Source organism: Hylobates moloch, unplaced genomic scaffold (genome assembly GCF_009828535.3).
Source record: "Hylobates moloch isolate HMO894 unplaced genomic scaffold, HMol_V3 SCAFFOLD_37, whole genome shotgun sequence".
Classification (NCBI taxonomy): domain Eukaryota; kingdom Metazoa; phylum Chordata; class Mammalia; order Primates; family Hylobatidae; genus Hylobates; species Hylobates moloch.
This window is the reverse complement of record NW_026652312.1, coordinates 26384-49129: the sequence shown is the minus strand read 5'-3', so window position 1 is coordinate 49129 and position 22746 is coordinate 26384. Positions and strand designations below refer to the sequence as shown.

Genomic DNA, 22746 nt, shown 5'->3' with positions numbered 1-22746 from the left:
TGGTTTATTTTGTTGTTCAAGTCTTCTAATTTCTTGTTGACTTTCTGCCTAGTTGTTCTATCTGTAATTGAAAGTGGAGCACTTAACCACATATTCTCACTTATAAGTGGGAGGTAAACAATGAATACACATGGACATAAAGATGAAAATAATAGACACTGGGAAATCCAAAAAAGGAAACAGAGGGGAGTGAGATTGAAAAATTACCCACTGGATACAATGTTCACCATTTGGTAATGAGTACACTAGAAGCCCAAACCCCACAATTACACAGTATACCCATATAACAAACCTACACATGTACCCCTGAATCTAAAATAAAATTAAATTTACAAAAAATGTGAGTGGGGTATTTAATTGTCCAACTATTATTGTTGAATTGTCTATTTCCCCCTTTAGTTCTGTCAGTTTTTCTTCATGTGTTTGGGGGCTCTGTTGTTAGGTACACATTTATTTATAATTGCTATGTCTTCCTGATAGACTGACCATTTTATCATTATAAAATGCCCTTTTTTAAAAAAATATATTTTCCAGCTGGATCTGGAGACTCTTAAAAATGCTCTTCTTTATCTCGTAACAACTTTTGTCTTGAGGTCTAAATTGTCTGATATTAGAGTAACCATTCTCTCTTTGATTACTACTGTCTGATGTATTTTTTTACTTTCACTTTGTGTGTCTTTGAATCTAGAGTATATCTCTTATGCAAAATGTATATTTGAATTATGTTTTCTTCCTTTTTTTTTTTTGACCAATCTCTTACTTTTAAACATTTTGTACTTATTTATTTTTAGAAACAGGGTCTCACTCTGTCACCCAGGCTGCAGTGCAGTGGTATGATCTTGGCTCACTGCAGCCTCAACTTCCTGGGCTCAAGTGATCCTCCCACCTCAACCTCCTGAGTAGCTAGGACTACAGGTGCATGTCATCATGCCTGGTTACTTAAAAAAATTCTTTTTGTAGAGATGGGGCCTTGCTCTATTGCCCAGGCTTGTCCCAAGCTCCTGGCCCCAAGCAGTCTTCCTGCCTTGGCCTCCCAAAGTGATGGGATTACAGGTATAAGCCACCACACCCAGCACAATCTCTGGCATTTGATTGGATTTTTTAGTCCATTTACATTTAATGTGGTCATAGTCATTGATTTGGTAGGATTTATGTCTTATTTTGCTATTTGTTTTCTATAAGTCTTAAATATTTTTTGTTTCTCTGTTTCTTCATGCTTGCTTTTGTGGTAGATTTTTTTCTATCATTTTAGCCTTGCATTTCATTTAAATAGTACACTATTTTAATTCCTTTGTTGTATCTTTTAGTACGTGTTTTTGAGTTACTTTCTTAGTGGCTGGTCTGGGGATTATCATTAGTATCTTATTTCAAAATAATCTAGTTAGGATTAATACCAACTTAATTGCCATCATATGAAAAGCTTTGCTTCAGTATAACTCCATTTCCTCCTTCCTCCTTTGTGCTATTAGTTTTAGACAAATTACATTTTTCTAAATTATAAGCCTATCAATATAATTTTATAATTATTGTTTTATGCAATTATCTTTTAAATCACATAGTAGAAAAGAGAAGTTACAAATCAAAAATATATTAATACTGACTTTATAGTATACCTATGTAGTTACCAGTGCCCTTTATTTCTTCATGTGGATTTGAGTTCATGTGTATGGTCCTTTCATTTTAGCCTGAAATATTCTCTTTAACATTTCTTGCAGGGCAGGTCTGCTAGTGAAAAAATTTCTCAATTTTTGTATATCTGAGAATATCTTACTTTCTCTTTCATTTTTGAAGCATAAAACCATAGTATTCCTGCATACTACAAATTTCTGCATACATAGAATTCTTGGCTGACATTCAAAGTCTTTTAGCACTTTGAATATGTCATCCTCCTGCTTTCTGGCTTCCATGGTTTCTGCTGATAATTCATGTTAATCTTATTGAGGATCTCAATCTCTCTCTCTCTCTCTCTCACTCTGAGTTAAAAAAAGTCTTGCTCTATCACCCAGGCTGGAGTGCAGTGGTACAATCACAGCTCAGTGAAACCTCGACTTTCCAAGCTCAAGCAATCCTCCCCACCACAGCCTCCCAAGTAGCTGGAACTATAGGTGCACACGACTTTGCCTGACTAATTTTTGTATTTCTTATAGAGACAGGATTTCATCATGTTGCCACGCTGGTCTCAAACTCCTGGGCTCAAGGGATCCACCCATATGAGCCTCCCAAAGTGCTGCAATTACAGGCATGAGCCTGTAATGCCTGGCTGTTTTGTTTTGTTTTGTTTTAGAGATTCTGTCACCCAGGAGTGTAGTGGTGGGATCATAGCTCACTGCAGCTTTGAGCTCCTGGACTCAAGTGATCCTTCTGCCTTAACCTCCTGAGTATTTAGGACTACAGGCATGCACTACCATGCCCAGCTAAATTTTTTATTTTTATTTGGATAGAGATGAGATCTGACTACATTGCCCAGGCTGTTCTCAAACTCCTGGCCAGGCCTGGCCTCAAGCAATCTTTCTGTGTTGGCCTCCCAAAACACTGGGATTAGAGTCATGAGTCACTGTGCCTAGCCTTTACTAAGGATCTGTTGTATATGATAGTCATTTTTCATTTTCTACTTTCCAGATTCTCTGTCTTTACCTTTTAACAGTTTGACTATGATGAATCTTTGAGCTTATCTTACTCAGAGTTTGTTAAACCTCTTGAATATATAGATTACTGTTTTTCATCAAATGTGGGAAGTTTCGGCTATTATTTCTTCATATATTCTTTCTTCCCCTTTCTCTCTCTCTCATTTACTTCTGGGATTACCATTTTGCTATGTTGGCACACTTGATGGTGTCCCACAGTCTCAGAGGCTCTGTTCATTTTTCTTCATTTTTTTTCTTTTCTGTCAGAGTGCATCTCAATTGATCTATATTCAAGTTCACTGATTACTTTTTGACAGCACAAATCTACTCTTGAGCTCCTCTAGTAAATTTTAGTAAATTCTTTATTTTTTTACTATACTTCTCAACTCCAGAATTTTATTTTTAGATGGGGTCTCATTCTGTCACCCAGGCTGGAATGCAGTGGCATGATCTCAGCTCACTGCAACCTCCGCCTCCTGGGTTCAAGCAATTCTTGTGCCTCAGCCTCCCAAGCAGCTGGGACTAGAGGCACTGCCACTATGCCCAGCTTATTTTTGTAATTTTGCAATTTTAGTAGAGATGGGGTTTCATGATGTTGGCCAGGCTCGTCTTGAACTCTTGACCTCAGGTGATCCATCTGCCTCGGCCTCCCAAAGTACTGGGATTACAGGCATGAGCCACCACGCCCAGCCCAGAAATTATTATCATTATTATTATTATTGAGACAAGGTCTGGCTCTTTTGCCCAGACTGGAGAGCTATGGTACAATCTCACCACAACCTCCGCCTCCCAAACTCAGGTGATTCTTGTGCCTCAGCCTCCCAAGTAGCTGGGACTACAGGTGCATGCCAGCACACACAGCTAACATTTATATTTTCAGTAGGAATGGGGTTTCACCATGTTGGCCAGGCTGGTCTCAAACTCTTGACCTCAAGTGATCTGCCCACCTTGACCTCCCAAAGTGCTGGGATTACAGGTGGAGCCACTGCATCCAGCAACTCCAGAATTTTAAAAATAATTGCTATATTTTTATTGATATCCTCTGCTTGATAAAATATTACTCTCATAATTTAATTCTTTAGATACAATTTCCTTTAGTGCTTTGAACATATTTATAATCGCTGATTTAAAGTCTTTGTCTGAGCCAAGCATGGTGGCTCACACCTGTAATTCCAGCACTTTGGGAGGCTGTGGTAGGTGGATAGATTGAGGCCAGGAGTTCAAGACTAGCCTGGCTTCAGGTAGAAATACCAGGTACAATTTGTTTTTCTTTGTGTAAATAAATAATACATCTGTTTATGCAGTGTTCTTTTAAGGAAGACAATTAAAATTCTTAACAGTAAACAGTTTCAAGAATTGTATGTCAGAGCCGGGTGGATCACTTAAGGTCAGAAATTAGACACCAGCCTGACCAACATGGCAAAACCCCGTCTCTATGAAAAATACAAAAGTTATCCGGGCGTAGAGGTGGGAACCTGTAATCCCAGCTACTCAGGAAGCTGAGGCAGGAGAATTGCTTGGACCCAGGAGAAAGAGGTTGCAGTGAACCAAGATCGCACCACTGCTCTCCAGCCTGGGTGACAGAGCGAGACTGTGTCAAAACATACATACATATATACATACAGAATAAATAAAAATAAAGCTTTTGTCTGGTAAATCCAATGTTTCAGTTTCCTTAGAGATAGTTTCTATCAACTGTTCTTTCACCCTGTGTATGGGCCATTTCTCATTTCTTTGGGTGTCTTAATATTTTGCTTTTGGCAAATGCCCATGGGGTAGAGCACACAGAGAGTCGGGTCAAACAAAAACAAGCCCTGAGAATGAAGCTTTTCAAGGGATTTCAAGACAAGTCAAAAATGACATTTCTTTGGGTACAGGGCTTCTCAAAGAGCTTCAAATCTGTGTTCAACTTCTAGTGACTTGTAAGCTGTTGATGTTCAGTCTCCATGGATGTGAGGCTGCTGGTTTTCAAGGCTGTCATGGAGCTAGGAAGAGAGGGATGGGAATAGGACAATTTCAAGTGGCACAAAAATCATTGTTATTACCAAGATTCAGCCATGTTTCTCAAATAAATGCTCCAAGAATTGCTGCAAGCATTTGGTTTATTTCCAGTGGTTTGTTGTTTATACTTTATTTATTTATTTATTTATTACAGAGTCTCGCTCTGTCACCCAGTCTGGAGTGCAATGGCGCAATCTCGGCTCACTGCAGCCTCCGCCTCCTGGGTTCAAGCGATTCTCCTGCCTCAGCCTCCCAAGTAGCTGGGATTACAGGCACACACTACCATGCCCTGCTAATTTTTGTATTTTTAGTAGAGACAGGGTTTCACCATGTTGGTCTTAAACTCCTGACCTCAAATGATCCGCCTGCCTTGGCCTCCCAAAGTGCTGGGATTACAAGTGTGAAAACACGCCTCCAGTGTTTTCAAAAAGGTGATTTTGATGATTTTTGCCAGTGTTCTTGTTTCTTTTTTGGAGGAGCATATTTTTGGAGGTCCTTAGTTCACCATTCCTGAAGTGCTTTCCAAACTGTATCATTGTGAAATGAAATGGAGACTCACTATTTAAAGGAAAAATTGCCTTTTCCTTTTGTTTCCACTTCTTCATTTATCCCTCGTCCAAATGCTGAAGTTGTGCCTTGGGTTGCCATTACTTCATTGTAGTGGTTCTTACCCCAGCCAACAGCAAGCTCTTTTCTGTCAGATAAAATCATCTCTTTTCAGACTTTTATATATGGCTTCCCAGACGCATTTGTGATTGTTGACATTGCCCTTCTTAGAAACCCTTTCCTCTTGGGCTTGCAAAACTTTTCTATGTCTCTCCTCCTACCTCTAATATTATTTCATCTATATTTCTTTTGGAAGAATCTTTTATTCTTTCTGTTCCTTTACCATTGGTATTTTCTAGAATTCTACCCTCAATTCTTATCTCTTTGTACACTGCCACTCACCTCCAGGCCAGGGAATAGTATTTATATCCAAGGATCAAACCAACATCAACATATTGATGTTTAAATTTTTTACTTTCAGTTCTTACAATCTAGACACAAACGCCTGACTTTTTACTGGACATCTCATAGCTGATAATACTTCCTAGCAAGTATTGAGACATATGAGGTTACAGACACTATGCCAGTTGGTTTATATGTATTATCCCTAATCTTTCTAATAATTTCATATAATAGGTATTATTACCCATTTTTTACATATTCAAGATCAGTCTGCTAAAAAGCAGAAAAGCTAGGACTTGAACTCAAAGTTGTTGCCTTCCAGACCTATGCAATTATCTCATCTATAAAATAGGAACAGGTCAGGCATGGTGGCTCACACCTGTAATCCCAGCACTTTGGGAGGCCTAGGCAGGTGGATCACTTGAGGTCAGAAGTTTGAGACCAGCCTGGCCAAACACGTGAAACCCCATCTCTACTAAAAATACAAAAAATTAGCTGGGCGTGGTGGTGGGTACCTATAACCCCAGCTACTAGGGAGGCTGAGGCATGAGCATTGCTTGAACCCAGGAGGTGGAGGCTGCAGTGAGCCAAGATCGTGCCACTGTACTCCAGCGTGGGTGACAGCCAGACTCAGTCTCAAAAATAAAATAAAATAGGAACAATAATGTAATACTACCCTTATGAGGATTAAATGAGTTAATACTTATAAAGCATTTAAAATGGTATCTGACCCATAGTAAAAATTTATACGTGTTAGCCGTATTATTATTATGGAATGCTGCCTCTCAACTTATCTCCCCATCTCTCTGCTTTCTCTACCCACCTGTCACCCCTCAAAATACTCTCTCCTTCTTGTGTTCCCTATTTTGGTCAATGATATAACCATATACTCTGCCACCCAAGAAAGACATATCAGAATTCGCTTTCACTTTTACTTCTCCTCCATCCCTCCACGTTTAGTTGGTTGCCAAGTCTCATTGCGTCGTTCTTCAAGCTATCTCACCACCCCCAGCTCTCTAATTCAGGCTCCCATCATCAGGATTATTGCAATATCACGTAACTTGTCTCCCTCGGTCTCTCCTTCCTCAGCTCCATTCATTCAGCAAAGAGTTTTCTATACCTATTATATATCAGGTATTCTTTCTAACACATGGATTTGATTATATCACTTCCTTACTTAAAGAATTTAAAAGAACAGTTCATTGCCTATTAGAATTAAGCACAAAATCTTCAGTGTGGAGTTTAAAACACTACGCAATATTTTCCCTGTACTGCAATTCCATCCTTGCTTCCCATGAAACTTTTAAAACAATACCCTTGTGTTTTTGCCATACCAGACAACCAGTCATTCCCTTAAGACATCATGATGGTTCACCCTTCCATGCTTTGGCTTATGCAGTCCCATATGGCTGGAATTCCTTTCCTGCCTCCACCTCCACACTCTTCAATTTCCCACACAGCCTTGAAAATGCAGCTCAAGTGTTACCTCTCCTACAAAGCATCCCTCAGTGTCTACCCACCTGCAATACTGGGACACAATGATTCCCTCCTGTCTTCCCCACAGACCATTGTTCATACCCACGAAAAATGGGGTAGTCATGTGGACTCCCTCCCTCAGTAAATCTGTGATAAAGGGAAGGATTCGTTCCTTACGTTTTTGTATCTTCAGCATCTAGCAGAATTCCTGACATAGATCACATTTTCAGTCAATTTTGCTTGCTTCTCTAATGATACAAAAAGAAGTGTCTATCTCTGGCGACGGAAATTGTGACTGCACAATGATAAAGGGTTTGGAGTGTGGTAGAACTGATTTTAAATAAGGAAACATATTTAAATTTTCCTTAAACATTGTTGGTTATTTGAGAAATGACCAAGATTTTCCTAGCGGCCTGAAAGGCAGGGAAATGGGTGAGAAGATAAAATAGGCTTCAGCCTTCAGTGAGGAAAGGACTGGCTGTGCCTTACTTATATAATGTCTAAAACCAATAGGACAAACTCCACTTTAATTTTGATACTTTAGCCAAGAAAACACTCCAGAGGGCTGAAGAAGGGACCCGCTGGGGCTGCTGCTGAGCTGCGTCTTTGGTCTTCCGCCTTTTTGTGACTTGAGCTGAGTCCACAGTAGCATCCGTGTCAGCCATTTTGATTCATGACCAAACAATTCAATGAACTCTCGGTATTTTGGCAAAACAAGGAGCTTGAATAAACATGTTGACTTAAATGGATCAAAATAGATGGTTATTCTGGATAACTGACCACCCAGCTTCAGTCTTGCCCAGAAACAAACCTTATATTCTTCTCTTTGGCATTCTGACCCACACCTTCTGGAGATTCTCTGGTTGACTAAAAATAATTCTAATAAGTGGCAAAATTAATGTCTTTTTGGATTCCAAAATTAAAGAAAGAAAATCACTGTTTGAGTTCCAGGGAGTCAGTCTAGTTGCCTAATATAAACCTCAGAAACAGTCATTCACTTGAGTTTCAAATAGAGAAATAATGTGGAAACTTCCCTTTGGGACTTCAACATTTTCCTTGCAGCATCAGAACGTGATGTAACTCTGTGTATTCATGTATTTCAAGCTTGTGAAGAGGACCGGTGCCATATCTGTGTTGTGACTTAAATCACGACCTGTTTCCTCGGCAAGCTGGTTTCCTTCAATGTTTGCTTTCTCACAGTGGTACCGATTTCTGCTCTTTCCATTTCCAAAAGTACTAAAAAGCCATTGATGGCACATGGAAATTTTTGAGAAACACATTTAGAAACCATTTGGCAGGATGTGTGCTTTCTGGGAGAACAAGCCTTCTTTCCCTGTTATTTTCCCTTTGGAACATTCACAGGAAAACAAGACCTCTGCTCTTTAAAGATCTTTTTTGTGTGTGATGGTGTAGTCCACACCTACAGAATCTTCCAAGGAATCACAATTAGGGCTTTAAAGATGTATTTAATCATATTTTCCTCGTCTACATTGGCTTTCCACATAGGTGGGGTGGGTGTTACTGCTGACACAGACAGCCACATATGTGGTATTTCAGCGACACTGGCTGCCTGAGAAAACACTCCCTTTTGCCCTTCGCTGCTCCTTTTTACTCCAAAAGAGATTAGGCTTCCAGTGCACACAGCTAGGAGAGGTACTATAAGGCATAATCACCCACCCCTTCTCAAGAGAGCATATCTTGAAGGGGTAATACCACAAAGGAGAAACGGGGGAAACCAGTGCTACAGGTCCATTTTAGACGTATCATCATTGAGCTGATCCAACCTTATTTCTCAGACACTGATCTTCCTTTTCTCCCTGCCGCTGTAGAATCATTCATGATAATGTTGTATCTTGTTTGCAAAACATTTCATCTTAATCCTCTGGGAGAACACTTATTTGATACTGGATCAACAGTTGTCATGGAGATGATTCAAAACAGGAAGTTATCTTTATATTTTGTATTTGGATGAACAAATGACTGGACAACCATATTTAGCAATTATTAATAGAGAAAAATTTAAATGTTAATGGAGTTTACCCAAGCATAGTTGTTGCCTGGGAGGTTCTTGGTAAGTGCAACCGAAAGGGGTTTATAAAAAGAAGCAAAATTTTAGTGCTCAAAATCCACAAGAGCTTATAGAGATTTATCTAGAAGGCATGGGTCATGCTTACTTGTTTTATGTGCAGTCTTCAGGATGCTGGGAAAATCGAGGTTCTACTTCTGAGTGGTGGCATCCTGTTTAAAATAAAGGTCCAAAGTAACATTCAACTGATTAATCAAGACAATTTGAGGCACTTAGTAGCCTTAGGGATCCAGAATCTTTCCATCTGTTTCTTCTGTCTTTAGACATTGTCTTGGCCAGAGTTTACTGAGCACACAGTGACTATGTGTTCAGCCATGTACGAGGTCCTCTGGGAACCCACAAAGAAAGTGAACAGTCTGTGTAATACGGACTCATGGCAAAAGGCACAAACATTAGTATATGCATAAACAATAACTGATTCACCACTATACCTGTACATGAGTGAAATGGGTACTAAGAGGTTATTTGATGGCAATAAATTCCAAGGATAATCAGTCGTTCATGATGAAATGTGAAAGTTAATTTTTTATACCAGCTTAAATCTTTTATTCTTGCTTAGGAGTTTCCTCCCTCCCAAGACAGCAAAAATGTTTATGATCTGTTTTACATCATTAACAATTCAAACATGAATTTATGAAATGGGTCTGCGTATCTATGGACAAAACTATTTTGCAAAAATGGTAAGAATTATTTAAATTTTCTAAACAAAATGGGATGATCTCATGTTAGTACGATACCCATGCTGTCTGGGGATCAAAATGAAATCGCTCCCTGAAGAAGTATTTAAGAAAGCATAAGAGACGTCATCCCAAATTGCCAGTGTACCTATTTTGGACAGATGAATATTGCTTAAATGCCATTTTTAAAAGGCAGAAAGAGATAACAAAGTGTAAACATATTTATTTTTCCTTTAAGAAGGAAAAGCCCACTCTCTAGGGCTCTCCTCTATAAGGGAAGCATCAAAAAGATTACGCAGTTCAGCCAAATTACATGCACCATATGCTTCGAACCTCAGGTTGTGACTATTTTGGTTTGATTTATTGCTTTGATTTCATAGGAATACACCCCTCTACTTGAAGGGCTTGTTAAATATTCTACCACTATTCTAAAGAATTAATTGCAACAAGAAAGGTCTCACATTATGCTAAGTGAACACTTCTTCGCTAATTTGCCAGATTGCCTTCCTCAAGCTCCAGCACGTGAAAAATGCCATCCTTGCCATAGTGACGTCACCAGGACATTGCTGGTTGCCCTTATGGGCTCCAGCTGGGTTTCTAGTTAACACCAGCCATGCACTCTAAATCAAGCATGTCGTCTTCCCGGGCAGAATAACATACTGCAAAAGGTTACTGTTGCCAAGAGTTTGTCCATGATGTAAAAATACACAGAGTGTTTACTGATTTTCATTCAGTATTTAAAAATGATTTATATGGAGTAATGATCACATCAGGTTTTCTCACGCACACAGCCTCAGAGGCAGCTGTCCAAAATCTTACCAGAAATGTGGCCTATTAGATCATCTGGGTTCATCTACTAGAAGTGTTGAATATAATTCCTGATGTTCCCAGAGAGGTGGGAGATTTTATATAAGACATTCGGGAAGGTCTTCCAATTCTAGCAGCTTGGGGCTTCTGAAACTAAACCAAGTCTAGTTTCTCTTCATGCTGGTGCTTCCTCAGCATCACTTGCTAATTTATACATCAGAGGGCAACACAGGGAAGGAAGGAGGACAGTGTTTCTGTGAGCTGATTGGTAGCAATTGGAGTGACGGTTCTTTGGGAGAGTATAGCAGTATGGACTCAGTTTAGCTTTGGATAAGTTTATCTATCTGGATGGTAAATCTTGACATTTATTAACTAAGAATAAAGTTGATACAACTTATTTTAGTTACTTTGCAAATTTTAAACATACACAAAAAAGACAAAATAGTATAAAGATCCATAGAACTAATCACTCAACTTCAAAAAATATCAATTTATAGACAATCTTATTTCATCTCTATCCTGCTTACTAATCTCCACCTCACCCCGTAATATCTTTTGATGACTCTCGAAAATATGAAAACTCTTTCTTAACATACAATTATTTCTCCTAAAAATTTAAAAATTTTGACCAAATATTTAGTGCTCAAAAGTCTAATTTGTGTCATGTTAGGAATTTTTAAGTTTGTCTGTTAGGACAATCCAAGTAAGTCCCACACCTTGCAATTGGTTAAGTTTCTTTTAATTCATAGGTTCTCTCTCATCTCTTTGCTTCTCTTCTCCTTCTTCTCCCTCTTCTCCTCTTATTTGTTGAAAAAAACTGGGGCCGGGTGCAGTGGCTCACACGTGTAATCCCAGAACTTTGGGAGGCCGAGATGAGTGGATCACTTGAGGTCAGGAGTTCAAGACGTGAGCCAAGATTGTGCCACTGCACTCCAGCCCAGGTGACAGAGCAAGACTGTCTCAAACAAACAAAAAAAGGATCCTTTATTCTATAAAATTTCTTACAGTACACTTTTCTGATAACATCTCATGATGTCATTTAGCATGTTCCGAGGTCATCTTATTTCCTACACAATGTCAGTTGGCTTTAGAGGATTGATCTGCATCAGGTTGGGTTTTTGGGGGCAAGACTACTGTATTAGTTTGTTAGGGCTGCCATAACCAAGTATCACAGACAGGGTGGCTTAAACAACAGAAATGAATTTTCTTACAATTCTTGAGGCTAGAAGTTCAAGATCAAGGAGTCTGCAGTGTTGATTTCTCCTGAGGGCTCTCTCCTTGGCTTGTACATGGCCATCTTCTCCCTGTGTCTTTACATGGTTCTCTCTCTGTACCTGTCCAAATTTCCTTATGATCTCACAATTAGGAGGGATTAGGGCCTACCACAATGACCTCATTTTAACTTAATTACCTCTTTAAAGGCCCTATCTCCATATACAGTCACATTCTGAGGTAGTGGGAGTTCGAAATTCACCATATGAACTTGGAAACGATTCGTCCCATAACACCTACTCTTGGATGGTGGTGTGTTTTTCCACCAAGAGGCACTAAATATCTCAGCGTCACTCTTTTTGTGGTTTTGGCAGCCCTGGATTTTCAGTCCCTAGATTCATCGATTTATCAGGTTTCCAAAGTGTTGATGTCCTAATTCTGTTGTTCCTTGTTTATTTTTTTAGCTGAATAAGTTTGATTCTTTTTGAAGTCATTTTATTTTCTATTTGGTTATGCAGTAATGTATTACAAAGGTGGAATTAATATTTCTTTCCTCTTATTTACCGTTTTCAAAATAATGAGTTGGTTTTAAAATAATGTGACCAGTTTGTTGTGTTTTTCGTAAAGTGACAGTATAGACTTGTGAATGTTCATGGATACATATGTGGATATGTATGTATGATGTATATTGATCCATTGCAGCTATTGCCCTTATTGTTCAAGTTGTCCAATTTTTTTGGCCAGCAAAAATCTCTCCAAGTTTGGCTCCTAAGTCCCTTAGACAGGACTGCAGTAGTCTCTGATGGCTTTCTTGCTGTCTGATATGGCAAGATGTTCTAGGTTCATCTTTTTCATTTCCTTCTCCAGATCCAGAATCAGCCATTTCTTCAAGAAGCACCAATTTCTTTTAGGAGGAAAGGTATTTGAAGAATCTGAGTATTAGGAGACATCACAGCTACTGAGTTGATCTCCATGTCTAGGCCTTTACAGAGAATAGCACCAGAAAAAAATGCAAATGCACACGTACAGATAGACAAATAGACATATATAATCTTCCAATCAAATTCAGCGTTTGTTTTTCAGGTATTTTATGTGAACATCTGTGTTTTCTTTCTCCCACTCCAAGAATGCTGGTACTCAACCAAACCGGTAATGATTGAATAAGAACATTATATGATGGATCATTTATCCCACAATATACCCACAACAGAATCTGAGTAACACTATGAATGCCTCAACCAAGCTTTCTGCTGTTCTTTTGGTTCTCTGGATACACCACAGTAGAGATTTATACTCATTGGGTGGTTGAGGTGGGAGGATTGCTTGAGGCCAGGAGTTCCAGACAAGCCTGGGAAACATAAAGAGACTCTGTATCTACAAAAAAATTTTAAAAATTAGCTGGCTGTGGTGGTGCCTCCCTGTAATCTCAGCTACTTGGGAGGCTGTGGCAGGAAGATTGTTTGAACCCATGAGTTCAAGGCTGAAGTGAGCTATGATCACATCACTGCACTCTAGGCTGGGTGACAGAGCAAGATGCTGTCTCAAAACAGAAAAAGGAGATTTCTACTCAAATTATTATGCTTTAAATCTCTTGGAATAACTCTTCTCTGTGAATTAAACTATCAACTAGAAACATGTGGCTTTTTTTAAACAAATTAATATTTAAATTAATATATTTTATAACTAGGTAAGAAATGTACCTGGTTCCAAAGAAAAATCAAGGGTGTAACCAGCATTTCTCTATTTTTTTTTTTCTTATTGCTGTCATTACCATATGGGTCTAATGCAGATTAAGAGATGGTGGTGTCCTGGTAGATTTGGAGGAGGTGATACTTGAATCATGCCTTACTGAACAGCTGCAAAGAGTGACTTCGGTTCTGGGAGAAACTGTCTTGAAGGTCCTAGCTCTGCTCAGTGAAGAAAACATTTGTTCTGCCACCCACCATGTAATTCATCCTTGAATTTTAATGAGTTAGCCTTTAGGCTGCTAGACAGAAACAAGCCACAGCATACTGCATAAACCCTGCCATCTTTACATATTGCTGTAGAAGCTAGAAATGAAAAGTTTTTATTGTCAAATGTGTGGTAATTGTGCTCCGAGGTAATTTATCTGAATGTGTGACGTTCCATTTCTAAAATAGCAGCATCTTGGAATCTAAATCTAGCACTTCTAGAAGCTAACTCCTACCAATACCTCAAGCTCAGGTGAACTTATTGAGCCTTCCTGATCCCTGTTCGAAGTTTAGACTTCCAGATATGTGTTTCCACTGCACCCTCTAAAATCCTCCCTGATGTTAACAGGCTTTGCATTCAGTTGTTAAACTTTGTTAAGTATCCAAACCCAGCGTCGAGCATTGTATCAGCACAAATAGGTAATCTGGCTGGACACTGTGGCTCACACCTGTAATCCCAGCATTTTGGGAGGCCAAGGCGGGCAGATCACTTGAGGGTCAGGAGTTCGAAACCAGCCTGGCTAACATGGTGAAACCCCATCTCTACTAAAAATTCAAAAATTAGCCAGGCATGGTGGTGGTGGGGAGGCGCCTGTAATCCCAGCTACTTGAGAAGCTGAGGCATGAGAGTCACTTGAACCCGGGAGGTGGAGGTTGCAGTGAGCCAAGATTGCACCACTACACTCCAGCCTGGACCACAGAGCAAGACCCTGTCTCAAAAAAACAAAGAAACAAAACAAAACAAAAAACGAATAGGTAATCCCTAAATATTGGTTAACTCAAAATTTCTATCACTGCATCCTAATATACTCGGGTAAAATTACCTATTTATGTATTCTCCCCACCAACCAGATGATAAGCTCTTTAGGGCAGGAATTGTGTCTTATTTTCTTGGTACCTTACTTGTCCATAGTTTGATGGAATAAAAAACATTAGTGATGCTGTTTGAAAATGAATTAGAATTACAAAGAATAAACATGAGCTGCTCTTAAGAAACATAAGTTTGAGTCAACATTTAAAGATAAAGTGATAACATACAAAACATCAACTTAATGCTTACCGCTATAGTCTGCCTTTTGTACCCTCAGACTCTATAAACATAATATAAATGTTTCTGTATATTTTATTCTGTGTTTTAATATCAGGCCTTTAAAGCAGTTAATTGCTTAGTTCATCTGGAATTAATTTTATTACATGCTATGAGGTATAGCTATAATTTTACTTTTTCCAAAAGGTTAGCCAGTTGCCCCAATTCCAATTTTTCTTGGATCCTATATCAAGGTGGCTTAACTCTTCTACAGAACAATTGGATAACCTGCTGATACAAACACCTGGCCTCTAACTTCAAGTGGGCCTTCCTTGTTTCCTCAAGACCCCTGCTCACTTCTCATTCCCATCACTCTCATCAGTTCTCTGTAGGACAGAATTTTTTAATAAGTCTTCATAGACCACTGAATTATACCCTTAAAATGATTAAAACAGTAAAATTTGTTATATATCTTTTACCACCATTTTTTTAATAGCCAAAAAAAGAAGACTCCATGGAGAACAAGGCCTTCAGGTTTAAACTTCATCAACTACCACCATAACCCCCTACCCCACACTTAAATGTATAAGTGCATCCCTACCTACATATGCAGGCCAATCCTCTCTCCTTTTTAGTCTCTGGGAATGAATCACTGCTGACCCCAGAACATTGCTCCACAGCAGTAAGCCCTTCTCTAGATCAAGCTTCTTGAATCCTAAAAAAATCCTACTCTTGGCCCTTCATCTGCCTCTAGTTACTATTCAGATTTTCTTTTCTTTGTTTTTTTTTTTTTTTTTTTTTGAGACAGAGTCTCGCTCTGTTGCCAGGCTGGAGTGCAGTGGTGCGATCTCGGCTCACCACAACCTCCACCTCCTGGGTTCAAGCGATTCTTCTGCCTCAGCTTCCCGAGTAGCTGGGACTACAGGTGCGTGCCACCACGCCTGGCTAATTTTTGTATTTTTAGTAGAGACAGGGTTTCACCATGTTGGCCAGGATGGTCTCAATCCCCTGACCTTGTGATGCAACCACCTTGGCCTCCCAAAGTGCTGGGATTACAGGTGTGAGCCAACGTGCCTGGCCACATTTTCTTCCTTATCCAAATTTTTCAAAAACCATGGCATGTTTTGGTTTATTCCACTTCACCTCCTATTCATACCTCCCACCCATCCCTCTTTGCCTTCCCCTCCCTCTTCCCCTAAATTGTTCTAGTTGTTCTCTTCTCACCAAGTCTCAATGACTGGCTGTCTACTGAAGAAAGTAGACATCTTATTTCTTATTTGACATCTTATTTCACGGTGAACCTCAGCCCCCCAGGGTCTCCTCTGCTTCTGCTGTATCTTCTTTCATGGCTCTTCTTTTTACAATCAGAGTTTGAATTTCCTACAATTCTGCCCTTATTCCTGTGGTCTTTTCCCTTCTCATCCACTCACACATTTTCAAATACAACCTAAAAATGATGGCAGAAAAAGCTCTTCAGCACAGTATTTCCATCCATCTTCATAAGTCTACCTCTACTTATCACAGGTGATCCCACAGAAACCTGGAATCCACCTGAACTCATTATCTTCCCCATTAAGGGAGCTGCTTCTTCCATGCTGTGTCTGAGTTGATCTGCTTCTACTTATTCACTCAAACTAGAAAATTTGGAGTTGTCACTGCCTCCATCACTACTTTCATCCCTTCTGGTAAGTCCTGATAATTTTTCTCCATAATAATTCTGGAATCTGTTCCTCCTCTCCACTTTGACTCCACTCCTCTAGGCCACCATCATTCTCCTGGGCTACCTGACAGATTCATGCCTGGTCATGCCCTGCTCACATCCATCTTCCATCCAAAATGTAAACCTGCCCTTGTCGCTTTGGGTACTATGTAAAGGGATGGGTGGACAAAATTTAAATTCCTTCCTGGCTTGCCTCCTCCTCTAAAGGTCAGAACTCAAGAATTAACTTGCTCCTGACTATGTCACTGTCTTCATCGGTCTCTGTACTGTTCATGATTGCACTTTGGCAGCACACTATGACACTCATTTGCATCAGTACACAATATTTCTCACTTCTGAACATCTGTCACTGAGGTCCGCTCTCCTTGAACCACTCCCCCACATCACTGCCCTTCCTTTCCCACCTAACTTCACTTTTCGGATTCCTCCACAGAGAGCCTCTGTGCCTTCCCTCCTCACCCGTGTTCTGGGTGACATGCGTAATACCCTGGCGTGGCTGCATCACTGCTCTGGCCATGTGTTCCGGAATTACCTATGTGTCCACTCTCCCCCTACACGAGGAGCAGTTTGATGGAAAGGACCATGCTGTAAAATTATTGATTTACTGACTGAATAAATGAATGGTCTTATTGAAAACTTTAACCCAAAGTAGTCAGAAAAGGGCATTTCTTTTTCGTTGAACATGGAAGAAACCATTTGGAATAAAGTGAGTTCCAAGAAAAAGACAAATACTGAACAACTACTCTCCTTCTATTAATAATTTTAAAACACTCTTGCAGGGACCCTTGATGGTTTATAGTCATCAAATATCACATAGAGTCACATGACTCTTCCTCATTGCCGGGGGGATGAACAGTTGGGAAACCACACCAACCACAGACATAATGATGACACCAATGAGAAGCTATATGCCGCAGATAAGACATTCCCCATGACTGAAAGCTGAAATTTTACCAAATTCAAAATCTTTGAACTAATTTGACCCCTACCAGGAAGATGGACATAAGACTTTTAACATAACTTGCCTGTTATTTTTTTTTCTGAAGTCTTCTGTTCAGTACATGAACTTTGCCTGGACCTAAAATCTTAGCTCATCTGTTTACTTGTAATTTGCATTCCATGCTTTGACTTCATCACCATAAACCATTTTGTTAGGTCCAGGAGCTGTTCCCTCGGTAAACCTGGTCTCCCGAAACGTGCGGTAAGAGATACAGTTCTCTCCAAAATGCTAAGAAATTATAGATGACAGACCAGTGAATGGATAGTGCCTCTTTCTCACACACTTTAGATGTGTGTGAGATATTTGAGATGTATTTTTCATAATTTATGTGGAAAAGAATTTTCTGTAAAAGGTCATATTCTGAAATGAACTGATTTTCCCCCCAACTTGGCATCAAGTAATAGATTAGTAAGTTCTCTTCTTAAAAATCACAGTACAGTCTCTTGAGCTAGGTTTTCTTTCAAAAACAGTAGCTTTTCAAAGAGCAATGACATCTGGTCTGTTTGCTCTCAGTGCTCCCTTCTGAGATGAAGAATATTCATTTGATAATGTTTGGCTCTGTGTCCCCACCCAAATCTCATCTCAAATTGTAATCCCCACATTTCAGGGGAGGGACCTGGTGGGAGGTGATTGGATCATGGGGGCGGTTTCCCCCATGCTGTTCTTGTGATAGTGAGTTTTCATGAGATCTGATGGTTTAAAATTTGACACTTCCCCCTGCCCCTTCTGCCACCATGTAAGGTATGCCTTGCTTCTCCTTAGCCTTCTGCCGTGACTGTAAGTTTCCTGAGGCCTCCCCAGCCATGCAGAACTGTGCATCAATTAAACCTCTTTCTTTATAAATTACCCCATCTCAGGTCATTCTTTACAGCCATGTGAAAATGAACTAACACATCATTCATTTACCAAAGACTGACTGATGTGCATCCTGCATTTCTCCCTTGTGACACCTACTATGATTGCAATTAAATGATCAATCATGTATTAGGCTGTTTCTGTCCTATCTCCCCAATAGAAGGTAAAGAAAGCAGGAACTATGTTTGTCTTGTTCACTTCTGAATCCCAGGCCTAGCACAGTGCCTGGTACATAGTTGGCACTTGAATGAATATATCAGCACCAACTATCTTTGTGGCTACAGGGGTAACAACTACAGGAGCTCTGTACTGACCTGACTACAGCAGCAGCTTCTTGAGAACCCTGCTCCTCCACTGCCCAGCTAAAGGAGAGGTGAGGGAGGGAAGAATAGGTTTGGGAAAGGAAGTGGGAAGACAGTTTTTACTGAACAGACCTAAAGGCCAAAGTAAGAATGGGCACTAATTATCTCAGAAAAATCGCAGAACTTTGGTACTTAATGCTTATGGAAATCCCTCCAATGTGCCAGGCACTGAACAGTCTTAAAAACAGAAAACTGTCCAGATTTATGGATGTTTTGAGGAAAACAACTCCAAGAAAAAAAAAGCATGCATTTATGTACCAATATGGTTTAAAATAGTGGCTGACATTAAGTCTGTGCTAGTTTAACAACTGGTTTTGGCAGTATCTCTTATGAAATAAAACAGGCAATTTTCTACACACCACCCAAGTAACGCAAAATACAGGCACACCTTACACCTTTCTGAATAAACAAAAAGCCCTGTTTATTCAGGTCAGTGAATATTTCTTTAGCACAGAAAGTCCTAATTGCAACTTTTTTTTTCAATTTAGGAGCCCTAACTACTAACATTCCTGTTGACTATTGCTGTTTCTCCCATAGTAAGTTGATAGTGCCACTGAAATAATGAAACAAATATATCTATTAAAATTCATATTGTTAGCTAAAAATGATCAGTATAAAGATTCAGTAAAGAAATCTTATACCAAATTGATATCCTTCAAAAGTAGAACAAAAAGTCCGAGAGATGGAAAAGATGAAAGAAATAAGAAAATAAGAGATTAAAATGTATAATATCTAATAAAATATCCAGAAAGGGGTCAAACAAGGAAATCAATTTTTTAATCATTATTTAAGTATAAATAGTTTTCATTTTTACCAAATAGAACACTTTTACATGTACATAATAGAGTGCTTTTCTCCATTTTAATGAAATAATCTAGATACATGTAGATAATACATGTAAATAACACTAAAATGCTTATTAAAATGTTAATCCCCTTCTCTCCCTGTTCCAATGTTCTCTTCCCCCAAAGCAAGCACTTTTAGCCCATTTGGTTCTAGTACTGTATTTAACCCAATACTTATACTCGATAAAGCTCCTTCTGGAGCCCCTAATTTGCTTGTTCCTGTTTGAATTCAAAGTTCCCTAGGCTCCTGCATAGCCACATTCCTAGTCCTTTAACACTGTCTTAGGAATTCCCTTTGCCTGTCACCTTTGTTGGGTACCTTGGTTCCTGGACTGGACTCCTTTTTCTTTGTTTTACCTGCTTGTCCTGCTAGATAACATTCTTCAGCTGCCTCTTGGGGAAAAAAAAAAGCTTGGAGGTACATTTTTTGAGTACATAAATGCCTGAAAATTTATTTTCTATCTTCTTACTTGCTCATTGGCTGGGTATAAAATTCTAGGTTAAAAGTCATCTTCTATCAACTATGGAAGTCATTGCCCCAGTGTCTTCTAGAGACCAGCATTGTGTCAAGAAATGTGATACCATATTGATTCCTGATCCTCGGTAAATATTCTAATTTTCCTCTTGAAGGCTTTAGAGTTGTCTTTTCATTCTGATATTATGAAGTTTCACAATGACATGCCTGTATGTGGTTTTGTTTTTTTTTTCAATTCACATTTGATGAGAGTTTTTTTTTTTTAAGACAGAGTCTTGCTCTGTCACCCAGGCTGGAGGGCAGTGGGATGTTTGACTCATGGCAGCTTCAATCTCCCAGACTCAAGTGATCCTCCCACCTGAGCCTCTCAAGTAGCTGGGACTACAGTTATGCGCCACCATGCCCAGCTAATTTTTGTATTTTTTGTAGAGATGGATCTCACCATATTTCCCAGGCTGGTGTTGAACTCCTGGGCTCAAGTAATTCAACTGCCATGGCTTCCCAAAGTTCTAGAATTACAGGCAAGAGCCATTTCCCACCATTAATGGAAACTTTCATTCTGGAAATTTATTATTCTCTTCTGATAAATTTTCTTATATCACTTCCTTCTGTTTTCTCTGACCTTTTTCTGAATCCTTGATTAGATATTATACATTTTAACTGAACTCTTATTTTTCCTCTTCTTTTCCATCTCAGACTTTTTGTTCTACTTTTGAAGGATTTTTTTAAGGATTTTTGTTCTACTTTTGAAGGATTAACTCGCCTATATAGTATACAATTTCTAGACCATACTGAATATCCTGATCATTTTTAGCTAATATGAATTTTAATATATGTTTCATTATTTCAGTGTACTGTATTTGTTTAATACATAGTATTTATAGACTGGCCTGCTTTGTTCAGGATAGTTTCAGTTTATCCTGTTGTCCTGGTGACTCATTGATTAGCTTCCTCTTTCATTTTCAAAAGTGTCCTGCCTTGGGTGATAAATTATGTGGTCATACTATTTATTAAGCCCTTTGTATGTACCAAATGCTGTTCTAAGTCTGTATATTTAACAATACTATCTATACAACAATCCAGTGGAGTAGATTCTGTTATTCTACAGATTAGAAAACTGAGGCATAGTTTAAATAACTTGCCCAAGGTGTCATAGCTAAGAGGTGGTGAAGCTGGGACTTGAATTCAGGAAATCTGTCTTCAAAGCCATTGTACTTAATTAGCATATAGATACTGCTTCATGACTGATTAGAATTCCCTATTTGTGGGATATTAAGTGATTTCTGACTTTTTATTCCTGTTCACATATTGTTAGGCTTCCTTCCAGCAAAACTTTGTACATCTCCTTTATTACTTACTTGGGAAGGATAAATTCCTAGTGAATCCAATTTTTTTGATTCTCAATTCAGTGCTCTTTCAACTCAGCCATGCTGCATGCCTGTTGAATGTGGCTAACTAATGAAGTCTAAGATTATGAGCAGACAGACCACAAGAAAGTGGATCAGTTATATATGATCTTGCTTCTATTACAAAGCAAAAAAAAAGCAGACTAGGAGAGGCAATATTGAAAAGAGCTGTGTTTCTGTGACTTTCAAGCAAATGAAAAACTGGGGAAGGTTGTAGTTAATTCTGGTCCTTTAAAACCCATGTTTCTCTGGTCATGGCTGACAACCACTTTGGCTGTCCTTACCTTGGGATTTGCAGCCTCTTGACCCCCAACCCCATCTACCAACAATGACAGTCCACAGGAACTTGCAGTGTTCCGTAAGTGTTCCTTAAGACAAATCCATAAATCAGCAAGTAAGTGGCAAATTTATCAGGCACCCCCAGTTGGTGAAGATGCATCTTTATTATGACATTAGATCACAGGCATGTCATCATTTCTTTCTAGAATGGTGTTTGAGTGTAATTCCATTGATTAATAATCTGAAGTCTTTCATTTGCACATATTGAAAAATTCACCCATGGAGACAGCTAGAAGTTTCCCTAAAATGTTCCTTCTATGCCTGGCTTAAATTTCCTCTAAGGAAGTCCTCAGCACATGAACGCAGTCAGCTTCTCAAGCCTAAACAACAGTCATTTGAGCTGTTAGGCATACAATATAGACCAGGACTTATCTTTTATACACAATTCAGCAAATTGTATCAAGTGCCCATTTATGCCAAGCACCGTGTTCAATGCAAGGGAAAGGGAAAGCAAAAGCAAAAGCAAAACACTGCCTGCTGCACGATCTTGGGGGGAAGACCAATCGGCAATGGAGTTGAGTCGGTCTTCAAAATGGAGACTGAGGCTGGGAGTGGTAGCTCACACCTGTAATCCCAGCACTTTGGGAGACCGAGGCAGGTGGATCACCTGAGGTCAGGAGTTCAAGACCAGCCTGGCCAACATGGTGAAATTCCATCTCTACTAAAAACACAAAAATTAGCCGGGCGTGGTGGCAGGTGCCTGTAATCCCAGCTACTCAGGAGGCTGAGGCAGGAGAATTGCTTGAAACTGGGAGGTGGAGGTTTCAGTGAGCCGAGATTGAACCATTTCACTCCAGCCTGGTGACAGAGTGAGACTCCGTCTCAAAAACAAGCAGGCAAAATGGAGACTGAAGGGAGGGTCTGTGGGAATGTTAAACAGTTCACAAAGGAGAAAATATATTCAAGCTTATGTTTTGGGGGCTTCCATCAAGCT

General features: G+C 39.4%; 2 long non-coding RNA genes across 2 annotated transcripts in view; both read right to left on the bottom strand.

Moving 5' to 3' along the window:
* LOC131382519 (uncharacterized) overlaps positions 1–11950 on the bottom strand; it is a 28044-nt gene extending 16094 nt beyond the window's left edge. Inside the window, exons 1-2 of the long non-coding RNA XR_009212065.1 lie at positions 11831–11950; positions 9224–9287 (exon numbers count right to left, since the gene is read on the bottom strand). This is a non-coding gene — a long non-coding RNA (uncharacterized LOC131382519). The remainder of the gene's footprint in view (positions 1–9223; positions 9288–11830) is intronic.
* LOC131382518 (uncharacterized) overlaps positions 1–22746 on the bottom strand; it is an 80381-nt gene that overhangs the window by 35602 nt on the left and 22033 nt on the right. The gene's annotated exons all lie outside the window — the stretch shown is intronic.